This window comes from Sesamum indicum, linkage group LG2 (assembly GCF_026168435.1).
Source record: "Sesamum indicum cultivar Baizhima isolate 11 linkage group LG2, ASM2616843v1, whole genome shotgun sequence".
Classification (NCBI taxonomy): Eukaryota; Viridiplantae; Streptophyta; class Magnoliopsida; order Lamiales; family Pedaliaceae; genus Sesamum; species Sesamum indicum.
In genome coordinates this window covers 17,338,941-17,345,030 of record NC_142658.1, presented here as the reverse complement: position 1 = coordinate 17,345,030, position 6,090 = coordinate 17,338,941, and positions in this window count along the sequence as shown.

The following is a 6,090-nucleotide window of genomic DNA, read 5'->3' as shown; positions in this document are numbered from 1 at the left end:
AGGGCGGCTGAGGTGGCGGTAAGTTAATTAGTCATTTTATTTTATTTTAATTATTTTGGCTAAAGTTTTAATACTTTTATTTATTTTGCAGGAGACTTTCCAAAAGATGATCGAGGATCAACAGACTCAGCTCATGGCCGAGGACCATGACACACCGACCGAGTCGGAGGCTTCGGTGGCGATGACCGAGCATCAACTATGGCTGCCTACAGTCAAGGACAAGAACAAAGACCGTGTATTCGGCCTTAGTTCTGAGGCGCACATCTCTAGCCGGACCTACACATTAGCGTCGCCATCCCCGTCGACACTGCCACCGCCACAATCAAACCCGGCCATGAAGGACTGCATCGGTCGGCTGGAGACGATGATGATCGACATGATGGCCATGATGAGGGAAATAAAGGCCACTTCGTCTTCTGCGGGACTGTCACAGCTAACTGCCTCTACTACCACCCCAGCATATCCTTCGACAAACCCAACGTCGAATGACGATGCTAATAAGGAAGGTTTAGATTAGGTTTTAATTATTTTAATTTTGTAATTGGATAATATTTTATATTAATATAATACTTTGTCATAAATTATTCATATTTCGCAATGGCTATTACATTCCACTATTTCATATTTATTCAATTAATTAAATTCATAATTTAAATAATTAAAGTTTTATTAAATTAAATTATTATTTATTAAAATATATAAAGTAAATTATTTATTAAAATTTATTTAATATATAAATTAAATTATTAACATAAAATTTATTAAAAAATAAAAAATTAGGAATGTGTATAGTAATTGAAAACAATTGACAAATATTAAAAAACAAACCATTCCTACACTCATTCCTAAAACAGTTCTAAAGAAGTGTTCCTAAATATGCTTGACTGTTTTTAAATGTATTGCAACATAAACTAATTCAAACACAATTTGTGTTCCCAAAATAATTCCTAAAATAGTTGCAAGAGATTGTTTCAAACAAAAAAAAAATCGTGCCTAAAAGTATTTCAAATCTGAATCACAATACAATCTCAAATACCGTTCCAAAATACATCACCAGGTCAAATACATACTGTTCCAAAAACCAAGCATTAGTATTACTATTATCGTTCCCAATAAAACCACAATCACAATACATAATCGTTCCAAAATTAGTCCAATGCGTTCCAATTAAATAAATATCTTTTTATATTCTATTAAAAAATAGGAATGGTCATTCGCAGTGTGCTACAATATTTGTTCCAGTTTGGAGCGGTCCTTCACCAACTGTTCCAAAATATTTGTAACGCCGTCTATTACGACGGAAGGTAAACCATTCCAAAATCCAGTAAAAATTAATTCCGTCAATTCAAAATCGTTCCAGAGGAAAAAAGAATCGCTCCCTAAACTCGCCCCAAATCCCGCTTCTTTTTTTGTAGTGTACGCTCAATACTTGAGATGGTTTTACTCTATTGATCGACATAAAAAAAACTATTCCCTATTCAATGATCAATTGGTGTGGTCACAAACTTAAAGAGATTCAAATGCATCTTAGAACGGAGAAGAGATCTAACTGTCATTTAATGACAGGCGATAGATTCTATCTTGAACCCTCTGTCCTTACTACATCTTCTGGCTGTATTGAGCAAAATTTATGATAACCAAAATTAAATATACACTCATCTTTTGACAGGCCCAAGATACAAGCATTACATGTATGTGACTACCATGATTCCTCAAGTCCGAGAACTAAATCCCATGCTATCAGAATCGAGGAATACCATCAAAGGCTTCCATATGATGATTCTTCGCGCGTGATGGGTGTCGAGAGGACTAAAAATAAATTCCTGCAAACACTTTTATAAATGTGGTAAGTAGGGTCGATTCCTTAGGGATTGGGTTTAAGTTGGTTTCTTCAAAAGTTAAAAATAGAGGGGAGTATTTGGGTTAAAATTAGATGCATGCTTGATTTCATTAGTTGATTAGCGATGCAAATATAACAATCATTTAAACAGATAAATCAATTATGGTCATTGGTATGACCTAACGACCTTACCTTTTCTTTCTTCTTCATCAACTAAGGAATGTTCATAGGCTAATTCCCTAATCAATAAACAACCCTGGGAACGTCCACAAGATTTAATTCATCAACAGCATTAAAAATTAAAAAGACCCAATTCTAACCAATAAATTCTTTTATTTAAGTTAGATTATGCATTCCTCATAACATAATGAACTACTATCACATAATTAACCATGTTATGTTGCTACTAGTTATTGAACCAAACAAACAATTACGGATTTGGAAGTTCAATTAGCTAAGCAAATATTTTTTATAATGAATAATAGACCGTATTATCCATACATCAGATTGTTTGTAATAAATGTGCAGAGAATAATATGAATATCTATTTTAACGAGAGTAGTAAGCATGTATTAGATCTCACAACATTTAGGAATCAAGCAATCACCATAATCTTAACCGAAAAATAAAAAGCTTAGCCTAACATGCTATAGAAGAATACATTAAAGAGAAGTGGAATTCCATTAGCAAATTTGCAATGTATTAAAACTAAAAGGAGTCAAGAGCTAGAATAAAAAATAGAATAATGGATGGAATGATGGATTTAGAGTTACCATCTGCCTCCCTATTTATATTATTGCACCTCATGAATCTAGACATAAAAGAAGGGTAGGTACATGATTGCTCTTAGAAAGTTAACAAATCAATTCATTGCATTAAGCAAGTCTTCCAATCAAAAGATCCTACTAAAATTAATCAACAATCATTTCTATTTCCTTTGTAAAATTCGCTCCTTTTCTTTTCCTATAGAGTTGATTGCAACATTAAGCCTGGGCGCGTCTAGTCGAGTCTGCGAATCTGCCGCAATTTACTCCCTATTCCTTTAAATGTCTTCAAAATCCATTTTTAGCTCCAATTTACCATCTTTACTCCCCATCAAGCCTTTCATGCTTAAAATGCAATAAAAGTATATGATTGGTAGTATTTAGCCAGTAAAAGGAGACATTATTATCATTGAAATGTGGCAAATTATGCACTTATCAAATACCCCCACACTTAATCTTTTGCTAGTCTTGAGCAAAATCAAAATTATTTTAGCATTTTAGTCTCCTCTTCAAAATTGAACACACTCAAGGCAAGTTGTAACTATGTGCAACGAAAATAACACATCTCATGGAAAAGACAATTCAACATACTTTGAAACAAGTTCTCACACAATGACCATCATCACCTGGGAAGAGGGTTCTTCTCTGCTAGCTTGAGAACCGCGAAGGGTCGAGTTGATGGTCTCTGTGATGAACTTACAAAGCTGCTCACAGAAGAGCGAATTCATAGCCACAGGTCTAACTGTTTGATTGACAGCTGGAGCTAGAATATTGGTAGCTCCTAAGGTCAGATCGGGAACTAGAGCATTAGAAGCTCATGAAGTTGGATTTGCAGGTGGAATAGTAGGACTAACAGGGAGGGAAGAGTTTCCCTTGTAGGATCCGTTGTCACCTCCATTGTCTGAATTGACTATTTTTTCACGTCAAAACTCAAGTGTTCCCACAGACCTGCCAATAATCTGTAGCATATTTTTTGCCACACCACAAGGTCTAAGGATCTTCAAGGAAAATCCTAAGATCACTTGGGACTAACCCTGCAAAATAAAGATTAGAACTCCAATGCTTAAGTTAGTAATTGATTTACTGAAAAAGAGTAAAGGGAACTTGAATTAAAGTGAGAATAATGGTATAGAATAACGATTAAATACATATATTCGTGTGTAGTGTAAATATAGGCTTAAATCTCCTTAAAATTGAGAGAGAAATGAGAGAATAAATAAGAATTTGAGAGTAAGGGTTGATGTTTACTAAATAGCTGCATAAGGCTTCTATTTATAGGCATGTACAGAGCAGGATATGGGGGCTGTTGTAGAGTGTTGTACACCGTTGAGAATCCCTTTGAGTTGGCTGTTATACAGAAAAAATCACTAGTGATTTGGATAAATATTGTAAGAGATATGACTATTTTTACCAAGCCATGCCAAGTCTGTCTGAAAATTCAAAAATCCGTTACTCAAAGGTTCCCAGCTCATTTTCTATCAATCTACTAGGAGCCACGTGGAGATATTATAGGACGACGTGTCCTGCTGTGTTGGCAAGCTATATGACGTATTCGTCCAGCTATATAATGATGTGTCCAGCTGGAAGGGGCTTGTTTCTTAGGCCTGCCAATTTAGTAAAGTATGAGGGAAGCCTATGGGCATTTCCTCCTTACTTATGGGCCAACTAGGCTGACATGCTTTGTTTGTGGGTTTAGTCCATGAAAGGTTTAGGGGGCATCAGGTATAAAAAGTCAAATATAAAAGCACGATTGGTGGCAGAACGATATACACAAATTGAAGGGATTGATTTTCATGAGATCTTTGCTCCTGTGGCTAAACACTTTACTGTGAGATGTCTTATAGCCGTAGTTGTTGTTCAGAACTGGGACATACATTAGTTGGACGTTGACAATGCCTTCTTGCATGAAGACTTAGAAGAAGAAGTTTATATGAGAATACCATAAGGATTTTCAAGAAAGGCGAAGAAGCTCGTACGCCGATTTCAAAAATCACTATATGGATTGAGACAGGCTACATGAAAGGGCTTTGGGAAACTCAAGTATTTTCTTGGGATTGAAGCTGCACGATCGCTGTCAAAAATCGTTTTGAAAGAAAATATACTTTGGATGAATTAGCAGAATGTGGTCTCATGGAATTTAAACCCGCATCTTCTCCCATGGATCAATATCCCTGATAGTATACCATTATGTTCAGATCTGGGTCTTTACAGGAGATTAGTAGGACGATTTTTGTACTTGACTATCACGCATCCTGATATTTGCTATGTACTGCACGTGTTAAGCCAGTACATGTTAGAGCTTGAATGTCATCTTGATATTTTACTCCATTTACTGTGATACTTGAACGGTACTCCAGAGCAAGGTCTGTTTTTCACATTTGAGACCTCATTATTTCTAAAAGTTTGTTCTGACCTAGATTGGGCTACATGTAGCTCCACTCGGACGATCAACAACAGGGTATATCATTTTTCTTGGATCATCACCCACCTCTTGGCAATCAAAGAATCAAATAGTTGTATCTCGATCATCTGCAAAAATCGAATATTGAGCTATGGACCATGCAACTTGTGAGGTACTTTGATTACTCGAGTTATGGTCAGACTTGCAAATATCTCATTCCACACCAGTGCACTTATTTTGTGACAATCAATCGACTATCCATACTGTTGTCCAATCCTGTGATTCATGAAAGAACAAAACACATTGAAATTAACTGTTATTTCATTCGCCAACATTTTCAATCCAAAATTTTGGTCCCTCAGAAAACTTCCTCTGGACATCAGTTAGCTGATATGTTAGCAAAGCACTTGGAACTAATCGATTACACCAGTTGCTTGACTCCAATATCCATGCTCCAACTTGAGTGGGAATATTAGGATTTGGATTTGGAGATTCAAAGAATCTGGAACCATATATTTCTTTTCTTTATCTTTGTCTTTATTATTTAGTACTAGAAATATTGTAATTGATTGTAATTTATTTTTTTCCTTCTTTATTTCCTAACATTCTTGAACCAAAAAAAAGAAATCCAGAACTTCTACTTCTTCAGTCGGAACACAAAAAACTCAAACATATAATATCCGTTATTAAATAATAGTAGAAAAAGAGGTAGGATATATAATAAATATAGAGATAAAAGTAGTGGTGTGTCCTTTCAATTTATCTTATATTTTCTAATTATTTCATATTTGACTATAATATGAAAAATAATTAGTAGCAGTAGTTAATAAACATAAAAGTAAATAATAGGAGATAATAAATACCAAAAGTAATTAATATGATTAATGAGAACTGGTATGTGTCTTATTTTACATTCTTACCCTTGTAATTAGTATATTATAAGATTAGTTTAGTAAAACTAAAAAATAAAAAAAAGATAGAACTATTCATAATCTTATATAATATAGTCATATAAATAAAAATTACGCAAATGTTGATATTTACACATAAAAATTCAAGTTAAACGAAGTTTTAAACTTATCATC